The 11,575-nt window shown below is 35.6% G+C and overlaps 1 protein-coding gene across 2 annotated transcripts in view; it reads right to left on the bottom strand.

Moving 5' to 3' along the window:
- LOC145260455 (uncharacterized) overlaps positions 1-10,218 on the bottom strand; it is a 122,223-nt gene extending 112,005 nt beyond the window's left edge. For both annotated transcript variants that reach the window (XM_080118510.1, XM_080118509.1), the window contains exon 1: positions 9,891-10,218. The gene's annotated coding sequence lies outside the window, so the exon portion shown is untranslated. The remainder of the gene's footprint in view (positions 1-9,890) is intronic.
- Positions 10,219-11,575: the final 1,357 nt, after the last annotated feature.

Below are 11,575 nucleotides of genomic sequence, written 5' to 3' on the forward strand. Positions count from 1 at the left end.
TTTTTTGTCATCCGCATCAAACAGACACATACGTGGTACCATTAGAAAGAGCGATCTCTGACACATAATATCAAAAAATTGTCACGTATTTTGTGTAGAAATGTAGTTTTGTTTTAAAGGGGGAAGGGTCAGATAAAAACCTGGCTTTCGATGCCGTTTGCAAACTGCACGCACCAATTGTCATTTCATTTTTTCATTTAAAAAAAGCTAAATTAGCAGAATCATACATAACATGTGTGTCCTCGTAGTCCAGTGGGTAACATACTTACGGTTTTATCTTTTGCAAGTTCATGTGTGGCACACATTGTTTTTTTGTTTTTTTAATAATTTTTTTTCCTATCCTAACACGATAAGTATAAAACCATTTCTTTCACTTTTTTAAACTACACAATCATTGCGTTCAGTGTTTTACCGTATCTTTTGTTTTTCACATCAAAGGGCATTTACCATTTCTTCTATTTCACCACTGGAAAAACTCAATGTCTGTCTCAATTTATTGCTTACAAATTTTGCTTTCAGTTTCCATTCTGGCTGATGGCACCCAAATCATAATTTTTCTTTTGTATTTTTTTTTTTAAATAAATTAAAATATTATATTTAAGCGGATTTTATGACCGGGTAACACCTCCGTCCCCACAATTTTTTTTTTTTTTTTTTTTTTTTTTTTTTCAACCAAAATGATTTTATATATAAAGAATTTTCTGCAATTTATTTATTTTTTTTAAATGGGTTTAATTCTAAATAAGCACCCACTATTTTTAATGCGTGTGTGAAGTTAGGTACCACTAATAATCCATTTGTAATGTTCGATGGGGTAATTCTTTCAACCTCAACAGATGGCCCATAATCTTCTCGTTGACAGAAAACAGTTGTTTGCCTCATTGACGCATACTAAGTAGACAGTTCAATAAAACAACTCGTTGGCATCACACTCTTTGAGGCTTGATTCTTTTACAGCACTGTAAAAAGGTACACACTATGTAAACCTCCCATCAGCTGTTCTACCGTGCATGGATGGATAGAGAGCATCAATCAGCTTGTCTACCAAAGAGATCGATGACATCATATCCTGACACGTAGCACTAATTCTAACCTAACTTTTGGTAAAATTTTACATTTGTTTAATCAAGGAGAGAAACTTTAATGCCTACTAACCACTATCCTTGAGTGTCTAAGGCTCCTCTGTACAGGACAACCTAGCATGAGGATACTTTTCCCAACAAGTAACCTCTGACTAAATATTCAAAATCACATAGTATTTGTGGCCCAAATAAAATCGCTTCGGTATGGCTAATTCACACTTGTTTTTACAAGGAATGGTGCATCTTCTTCAAGTGATGTTACTTCAAATAGCAACATGAAGCCGGATACGCCATTAAAGTAAATAAATTCTTGTCCTGGAATCCAGTAAGTCAAAGAGACCAAACAAAAAGATATATTATAACATATGAAAATGGTTAATTGAGGAGAGGAAGAATGTTCTCAACTTCTACACTAGCTCAGTGTTTGAGATAATTAGAACTTTAACGAAATATTCAAATATCTAAATAATACAGAGATAAAATGTTAGCCTAGGAAGGAGGCCTCTTGATATCTGAGAACTTCAACTAAAATAAAATGAAACAGTTTCATTTAACCTTTGGAGAGACAACACAAAGAATTTTCTTGATTGAAACAAACGACATATTAATTTGCAGTCAGTGGAATGGCTTTGTGTGGTCCATGAGGATGCATGAACTTAATTACATCACCTTCTTCTGCATTAATTTCATTCACAATGACGACTCATCAGAAAGAATTATAAACATGTTACATATATAACAGAGCACGTATGAGCACATGAAAATATCAGCAGCAGTTGATAGTATATATATATGTGTATAGGTGTATATACATATACGTATGTTCATGAATTAAAATGTGGCGAGCGAAGGTGTTAGCAGTAGCAGCTGCTGGAGCACTATGCAAATTAGCAAGTGTGTGTGTGCATTTGCGCCACAAAAAAAAAAAAAAGTACAGCACGTGGTTGAGAAAAGCAAAGTGCATGCTGGGAAAGATGGGCGTGTAAAGTCGAAGATGAGAAATGGCTGGTTATGGCCGACACGTGGTTGAGAAGAGAAGAAAAGTGCACGCGGTCAAAATGGATATGTGATCCCGTGGTGGTGGTGGTGGTGGCGGCAAATGGTAACAAACACTGTTCTAGCATAGCGGTACGCACGTTACACATACTGCATTAGCGAAATGTCAGAAATAAGTCATGGGTGTTGGCATACAACTCATCCATGCTAGACAGCTCATGACCAATGTTTGATGTTTACAACACAACAAAATGGTGACTGCTTCTTCTCTCTGGTACTATCTCTTGCCTGGCAAATCTTGCCTCAAGACTTTCCCATCTCCTACATAGCTTTCATATTGATGCCAAAGAACTTTATTGTAGACATCTCCAGGCAGGCTTCCAGCACGATTTTATAATCCAGTATTATTCAGGACATTGAAGTAACTGTTCAGTCACATGCTGTTTTACTGAAGTACCGATTCCATCGCAAGGAGATTTTCCATGATATGTAGCAAAGAAAATCCACTCTGCATTGATTTCAAAGTCCTGTTTATGTAGGCATGAATTTGTTCAGTTTTTGTAATTTTTATAGTGATCAACACAGGCTTCATTAAAATAAATCATTATGTTGTCATGGGGCAGTAATGCATGCATGTAATGAACTCTCATTGTTTGGGTTTGATGCACAAATTCAGTGTTATGGATGTTTTCATCGGAAATAAAACACAATGAGAGATGTTTCATTGCTCTGTAGTCAAACACTATAACGGTACAAGGGGTGCCATATTCCTTGCTCCGATGAAAACTTTGATTTTGTTTTAAGAAATTGATAGTTTTCTGCAAAGTCTTCAAAGGCATGAACCTCATTCGAACAAAGATTGTTTCTTTTTATTCAAGTATCTAGATTGACATATTGCTAGATATGAGTGCCGTGTAAGATTGTGTCAACAAATCTTTGTATTCTTTATATGTTGATGTTTGGATACTTAATGTGGCGCAGTCATCGTCTGGATTCACATCAACCAATTCTTCATCCAAGAACTTTGCCAATGCTTCTCTGCTAGGACATGGTTCAATTCCACTTTGTGTGTGTGTGCGCGTGTGTGTGGTAGGGGAGGAAATGCCACCTTTATTTAGGGTTCCAGTCCGTTTTCTGTGTATGAAGGGCGACTGCAAATGGAGGCGGTCGATAAATTGGAATTGGGTATATTTACAAAATATTAGAAGACAAAGTAATAGAGAATGATTTTGGTCAAATAGAAAACGCTTGAAAACATAAAAATAAGAAATCTGCAAAAGGAAAGTTAGCGAAAGAGTTATGCTTTACAAATATTTGTTTTGGCAAAATTCCTTATTTGTCAGAAAAACTTGATAATTTCCATTAAATCCTTATTCTGCATTTGTACCGCTAAAGTTCATCTTTTAAAATTTTTAAATCGAAATTTTTACAAAAATAGATAAATGTTGTCCAGAGAAAAGAAAAAAAAGCTATATGCATAAGTTCAAAATGTTTGCATATGATTTGAAAAGAAAAACCGTTATATACTTTTTTTGACATCCAGTCAGACAGGTTTATGTTAATTTCTTCCTTCCTTCTCAGGTGTATTGTATAACTAGGTTTCAGGTTTCTTTCCTCTTATTTGTCTATCTGGTACCAAAAGTACTTCAGTTTTTTGTTTTTTTTTTGTTGGTTTTAATACATTTTCATTTCTATATAATTTTATTTGCTAATTAACATATACAGTGGTTCTTAAAATAGTATTACACTTTAGTTTACACACACACACACACACACATATATATATATATATTAGATATCAGCTAAATAGTAACTGAATTCTGTCTACATTTCTCATTTTCCACTGGAGAGCCATGCATTTAACTGCTATCCTGTTTTTAAGTCTTTGAAACAGCTCTATCGCAAAGAGCTAATAATTCCCATTTGCTATTTAACAACTTAAGGTTTCTTTTTTTTTTTTTTTTCCACTGTTTTATTATAGAATCCCCTTTTGTAATTGTGGATTTTCTATCATAAATTCTGCTTATTCACGTGCTAAGTCTGTGATATGTTGAATTGGTATTCCTATTAATTTAAAGTGCATGTTTTTAAATTTTATTAGTATTTTTTATAAAATACTCACAAATGTTACACTAGGGTAAATCCTCCATCAAAAAATGATGACAGGGGAGTGGGACACAAATTATGTTTCGCCAAAAATCATAAAACTTCATAATTTATATAAGAAAAATAATTTTAATTTTTGGATATATTACTATTTCCGACATGACAAGTATTTAATACTGTTTTTTTGCTTAAAATGACATGTTTAAAAAAAAAAAAAAAAAAAAAAAAAAAAAAAAAAAAAATATCAATCTGTTAACTATCTTAACAAGCACCATAAATTTTGGTTATTTTTTAGGACAATGATCTCCCAACAGAAACACAAACGAACCGTAATACTTGACATTACCCTACATACTATACTTTAATTCTAGTCAGAAAACAATTTTCGAATTAGCAATTTAAAGGCTTCAAAATCACATTCGAGTTTGCAATGGCAGAGAAACAAACTTGTTTAGCAGAAGTTTTACTCTGGATTTGAATGTAATCCTAAAGCAATTGTAAATTGAAGACAAGTGAAAGTCATAATCACGAATCTAGAGTTTGGACAGATACTGCAGTCTCCAGAAGCAAATATTGCATTTTGTCAAAATACAAAAGCGAAATTAATTTTTTTTTTGTTTTTTCAAATGGGTCACCACTTATCAAAGCCTGGAGATTACTCGAGGATAAGAATTAATGAGTGTACAGTAGTCAATAGGACAATATCGTAATAATCATTAGTAGTGGAAATTTGGTAAATTGGATTACTTCAGGGGACGGCTTATCAAGAACTTGTTTACGTTGGATTTGAAGACGACGATATTGTAGTCAGCTGGAAAGCAGAGAAACGGAAGAGTGTTCTACAGGTGTGCAGTTTCTAAGAAAGAAACTTTGTTCATGGAATCTGCGTTGAGGTTTAGGCACAGATAAAGAGTGGGGAAAATTATCGATAGTGGTTTCAACTAGACGAGTGTTTTTCGTGAAAGTTTGGCGAGGAGGGGACCATAGGTTGGTGCTCATCAGACAAGCACTCGATAATGATAAAGCAGAGACATGCTCGCAACGTCTCTTCTGTGGAAAAGAGGTTGCAGGGAAGAGAGAAGCCCCCCCCCACTGGGTTACAAAGGTGCCGTCAAGGCAGGATAATATGCTTCTAGCAGCTCCTGCCCAGATGTGGCAACAGTACTCCATCCTTAGACATACTTGGCTCTTACAGGTAGAGAATTGCATCAACAGCAAGATATCTACTGGAGCGATAGAATGATCCTACAATTTTTCCAGCGACTTTGGCAACAGCTTTGATGTACGTGTTCTATTTCAGATCAGGAGAAAAGGTCAGACACAGAAGTTTATCAAAACATGGAACCTCCTCAAAACAAGAACTATTCATTTCAATTGATGCCAAATGAAGATCAGAGCGTTTATGTAAAGATAGAAGCTTGGTTTTAAATGCATTAATATTAACCAGCCACCTCTTTCCCCATTGTACCATGTGTTCGAGATCAGAGAAGAGAATCAGGCAGAACTTGGTCATTTACGGCCTTTGAAGTATTGCTATAGATCATAATGCCATCAGCAGGTCTACGAGCGATCTTAGGATGTGATTTGGGAGATCATTAATGTAGATCAGGAAGAAAGTTGGACCCAGGATGGACCCCTGAGGGACTTCAGCATTAATACTGTGAGCCTCTGATTTCTGCCCATCAACCACTATTCTTATAAACCTATCAGAGAGAAATGATTTAATAATTAAGACATTTCTAACATTTCCGTAGCTGGAGATTTTGTAGAGTAGACCTTGGTACTAGTGCACTTATTAATCCGTGCTGAAATAACATTTATTTAAAAAGCCATTCCTAACATGGGGAGGGTGTTTTGTACCTATTCTCTACTTTAACCTTACAATTGAATAAAAAAACAAAACTTTAATTAAACTTGGAAATATGATTAAAAAAATAGCATGGATCAGTAAGTGCATTAGCACCTAGACCTTTATGCCATACTCTATCAAAAGCCTTTGATATGTCAAGAGCAATTGCCCTAGAAAGGAAGCCTCTATCAAGAGATTTTCTAATCCTATGAGATATAACTGTTAGCACATCTGTAGATCTAGCAGAACAGAAACCATATTGCATGTCACTGAGGAGGTTATTTTTGCTGAGATGGTCGACTACTACTCCATTTAACAGATTCCAGTAACTTATGATGCACAAGAAACTCATTGGTCTGTACTGAGGAGATAACTAATCACTTTAATTCTTAAATATGGGGCATACTGATGAGATTTTCCAGGGTGTTGGTAAACAGTTTTCCTAAAGACAATGTGTAAACAACTTTGTAAGTATAGGAGCTAGTTCTAGTTGAAGCTTTTTCAGCACTATAATTGGAATGCCATCAGGGCCAGTTGCTTTACTGGAAAAGGTTTTTGATTGGCTTGGCAACATCATGCGCAGATATTTGTATGTCACATAGCGTGTTTTCAGATATAGGAGGAAATACAGTGGGGTTGGCGGCCTTGATCGCATAGGGTAGAATTAGCTGCAAAGTTCTTGGCAAAGAGTTTGACTTTGTCCAATGCTGATGAAAGTACCTCAGGTTTATTGATGATGGTTGAGATAGAGCATATGCTTCTGTTCAAGACCCTGTTTGTTATTTGCCAAAACTGGTGGGAACTAAGCCGCTGCTCAGCTACTTTGGATTTAACACACTGAGCATACAACTCTCTCGTGTTCTTTATTACTCTTTTACAGTCGTTGCTGGCAGTCTTGAAAGCAGCTTTAGTCTCAGTACATCTATTACGTTGAGTGGTTTCTGTGTACAATGGCAACAGCACATTCTAGAGAGAACCATGGCTGGTTGTTAGGTTTTTGCTGAAATTTTTGGAAGGGTATGAAGCGGTCTATACCTACAATTAACCATTCTGTCAGGTCTGATACTATAGAGGACACATCCTTTTTAAACATGGAATGCAGAGATAGATTTGATAAAAAAATGTATGGAAGTTATCCTAGTCAATCATATACTGTACGATGGAGAGCTACATCTGAGGACTTATTACGTTTTGTTTTTTATCTGAACTGATACAATCAAGTGATCAGAAGATTCCAGTGGAGACAGAACGAAGGATGAACATAGCTCAGGGCAAGTTGTGAAAAAAAAGTCTAGGTGACTTGCATACTTACCGTCAGTGTCAGGCACTGCCTAGGTGTATCAGAATTTTTGTAGGAATTTTTGACACCCCTAACACGAACAGGCACTAACCTTTGTGGGGGCGACAGAAGGCAAATGTAAATGCAGTGGTGTGAGCAAGTTCAACCCGGTAGAATAATTTAGGGTCTTTTCTGGAAATGTCCCTACCACATGGAAAACCAGCTACAGAAATGTCTTAATTATTAAATCATTTCTCTCTGATAGGTTTATAAGAATAGTGGTTGATGGGCAGAAATCAGAGACCCACAGTATTAATGCTGAAGTCCCTCAGGGGTCCATCCTGGGTCCAACTTTCTTCCTGATCTACATTAATGATCTCCCAAATCACATCCTAAGATCGCTCGTAGACCTGCTGATGACACTATGATCTATAGCAATACTTCAAAGGACAAATTCCATACCTATGGTGATCTTAGGGGTCAGATTTAGATGTCAAGTTAGAGTATCCTTTAATTACGAACTCATCTCGAGTAATTGTCGGTTCAATGCCAGTTTTGCTTAGGTGTGGTTTGGTCTCCTGTACTTGGGTTTCAACCTCTGGAAGGTTAGAACGTAGACCCCTAATGTCGGAGAAGGAGACATGGTACGTTGGAAGTTGAAGTTCTGGATTTAATCATGTATTTTTTCTGGAAACTTTATGATGGAGTTTTGGGGGTTTGTGGAACAGGTCGGTCGACAGACTTGGTTAGACCAGGATAAACAGGTAAAGGAAGGGAGAAAAAGATTTTTGTAGATCATGTAGCCGTAACAATTACCCACTAATATGGCATCGAGAAGCCCCCAACCAGAAGCTGGTGTATGGTCCAGAATCTATTCACCAAATGGCAATACAGCAGCCCCAGTACTGTGAACCTGCTGATAGAGCGGACTCCTTCGTGGTTGATCCAAGGTTCGGTCCCCTGACTATCAGGTGGATAACGTCTGCCGGGAGCCCAGTTGAAACATTCACCCTTACATCACATAGGAGAAGCGAGAGTTAGGGGAGCTGTACACAAACGCATAAATTAATATTTTCCGTGCGTGTGCACATATTTGCAAGTTTAAAGAAAATAACTTAAACCCTAACGGAAACACAACCTAATCCTAACATCCTAAATGCAAGAAGGTGCCGAGCGAAAGTTAGTTTGTTTTTTAGTCCGGGAAAAACGCTGACCAAATTTTTTTGGTACTTCTACAGTTAATCGCCGAAACTGGAGACGCCATTTTATTTCGCGCACCTGCCGTTAAAATCCAAGGGAGAAATCAGTATTTTAAACTATGGTCGAAGCATGAAATAAAAAAAATTAAACTGGAGAACGATGTGCTTCCGAAAAGAAGCAAACTAAAATTAAATGAAAAACTTTCCACTTTTCATTAATTAAATCGAAACATTTCCAATTAAACGGGCTGTACACATAGATTCGAAAAAGTTGTCAAAAAACAAATATATAACAAATAAATGTTATCAAGGCAAGATAAGTTACTTTTCTATCTAACTGGATATATTTTTCGTGTTTTTATTCAATGCAACATGTTTATTCAGCTCGAAAAGCATACAGTGTTTACCGATGTATGTATTGGAAAATTCAAAATGGCGCCCGACACTCTCTTTAACACGGTAAGTTCAGGAAAAGATGTTATAAATAATAAACTAGACAAAATACTGTTAGAAATTCGCTCATTATATGTTACCGTGACATAAGTTGACATATATTCGGTGTTTTTTTTTAATAGTATTTTGTCTAGTTTATTATTTATAACACCTTTTCCCAAACTTACCATGTTAAAGAGAGTGTCGGGCGCCATTTTGAATTTTCCAATACATCGGTAAACACTGCATGTTTTTTCGAGCTGAATAAACATGTTACATTAAAAACAAAAAAAAATGTGTCCAGTTTGGTAGAAAAGTAACTTATCTTGCCTTTGAGAATATTTATTTATTATATATTTGTTTTTTGACAACTTTTTCGAATCTATGTGTACAAACCCAAACTTTGTTATTTATTTCTTCGGCCATAGTTTAAACTACTGATTTCTCCCTTGGATTTTAACAAGTGCGCGAAATAAAATGGTGTCTCCAGTTTCGGCGATAATGTGTAGAAGCACCATTTTTTAATTTTTTTTTTTTTTTTCGATAAAAAGAATAGTGGTTCTTATTTAGAATTCAACTAAAAAAAAAAAAAAAAAAAAAAATTAAGCGACCATTTCGGTAATAATCTGATGTAAAAAAAAGGGGGGGGTAAAAAAAAAAAAATACAGAAAGGGGTACCTCTTCCATACATGTGGCAAAAGTTGAAGATTACATCGGCCGAACCGAAGTGAAAATAGTATTTTGTCGAACTTAAAACTTAGGTTAGGATTCGGTTAAGATTGGTGTTGGGTTAAAAAAAAAAATCAATTTTGTAGAAGTAACCCGAATACAAATGAAAAGTATATTTAAATGATTATTATCATTTCTTTTAAAAGCGTCTTCTAATATTTTACAAATCAAATAAAAATTCAAAAGTTTTTTGTTTTGTTTTTTTGTTTTTTACTTACCTTTTTTGTCTAAAGTTAAATTTTGTTTTTCAAGATTCGATTATTTTCCTCTCTTCTCTTTGCTTTTGAAAAGCTGTTAAAAAAGTTTAAATATTTGCCATGAAATAAAAGTGTCCTTCTCTAGAAATATCCAATCGCATTGTTAAAATAAATAGATTTCACGTGGGGAAAAATGGAAAAAAAAAAAAAAAAAGAACTTTTTAAAGGAAATTGCTGAGTGATTGAAAATGAATTTGTAAAAACAAAATTATAACGGACGAAAGACTTTTGTTTTGAAGTTTGTATTAACCGCCTCAGCCTCGTTTTCGTTTCAAAATGGACACCGACCACGTGATCCAACGCATTTTGCCGACAACAACAATATGATCTAACGCATTTTGCCGACGACGATTAGAGTTCAATTCTAATTGTTTGACATCAGTTTTTTGTTGTTTTTTTATTATTATTGTTGTTGTTTGTTTGTTGTTTTTGTTATTGGGTGCTTGCTGCAGATAGGCACTTAAAGCGATAAACAAAAAAAGAAGAAAAACTGACACTTATGCATTTTTGCTACCTTGCTGAAATAATAACGTTATTATTTTGAAACCCATTCTTAACATGGGGAGGTAAGAATGTTTTGTAACTATTCTGTGACTGTGCTCTTATCTGACAATTTAAAAAAAAAAAAAAAAGAAAGAAAAAAGGTAAATGTTACGCTACAACAGAACACCGACCACCAGGGGGGTATTCGAGGTTGCCGGCAACGAATCTGATAATTAAACTCGTCGCAGATTTGTTGTTTGCATGGTATGAACCCCGGCCCTGGACCCTGGAACTATTTTGCGCCATTTCACCGCCTTCAGTAGTGTTTTCTTACATAATGCGTTCGCGTGCGCATGCGTTTAGTGAAGTGACTTATCACATTACGGAGGAATCTTTAGCGGGCATTTGAAATAACAAGAAAATTGTAAAAAACGTAGTTCATATTTTTTGTGTTATGTAGTTTTTAATGCTTTTTAATTGATCTAAAAAAAAGTTTTTACGAGTTTACAAAAACATATTTTGATATTTTTCGTTCTTTTTTTTCTTTTTTGAGTGGGTATTCAGTTATAGAACTTGTGTAGTTTAACAGGTGCTTCTGCAGTTTAATTAACCGTTTTTCCGTAAGTAACATGCCGACATTTACCGAGTAGAATACCGTTTAACATTTCACAATGGTGGAGGGGCGGCAGTGGTGTTGTGGCGGCCGCCCCTCAACCGCCCTCTCCCGATGTAAACAGAATTTTTGTGAAATTTTAAACGGTATTCTACTCGATAAATGTTGGCGCGTTACTTACAGAAAAAATGGTTAATTAAACTGCAGAAGCACTAGTTAAACTTCGTCCCATGACTGGTACGTATCTCAAACAGTCATTTCTGTATTTTCTTTAATTTTAAAGAAGTGCCAATCAGAATAAAGCGCCTATTTTTTTTTTTTTTTTTATTACATTTTCACCCCAAACAAGGCAAATTGCCACTTTGGTGTAGGGGGCTACTCTCAGGGGCAACAACTACTGGGGTACTATGTAGGGATTTGGGCAGCAAGGTGTCGGTTCACGTTACACTTGAACTTCTGCATGTCAGTACTGTTGGGGAAGCAGGGACCTGGAATGGAATTCCAGAGTCTAGCGGTTCTGGGGAAGAAACTATTGGAGTAAAAAGATCTT

Source organism: Euprymna scolopes, chromosome 36, assembly GCF_053919585.1.
Source record: "Euprymna scolopes isolate OS-2025 chromosome 36, ASM5391958v1, whole genome shotgun sequence".
In the NCBI taxonomy this organism is placed as follows: domain Eukaryota; kingdom Metazoa; phylum Mollusca; class Cephalopoda; order Sepiida; family Sepiolidae; genus Euprymna; species Euprymna scolopes.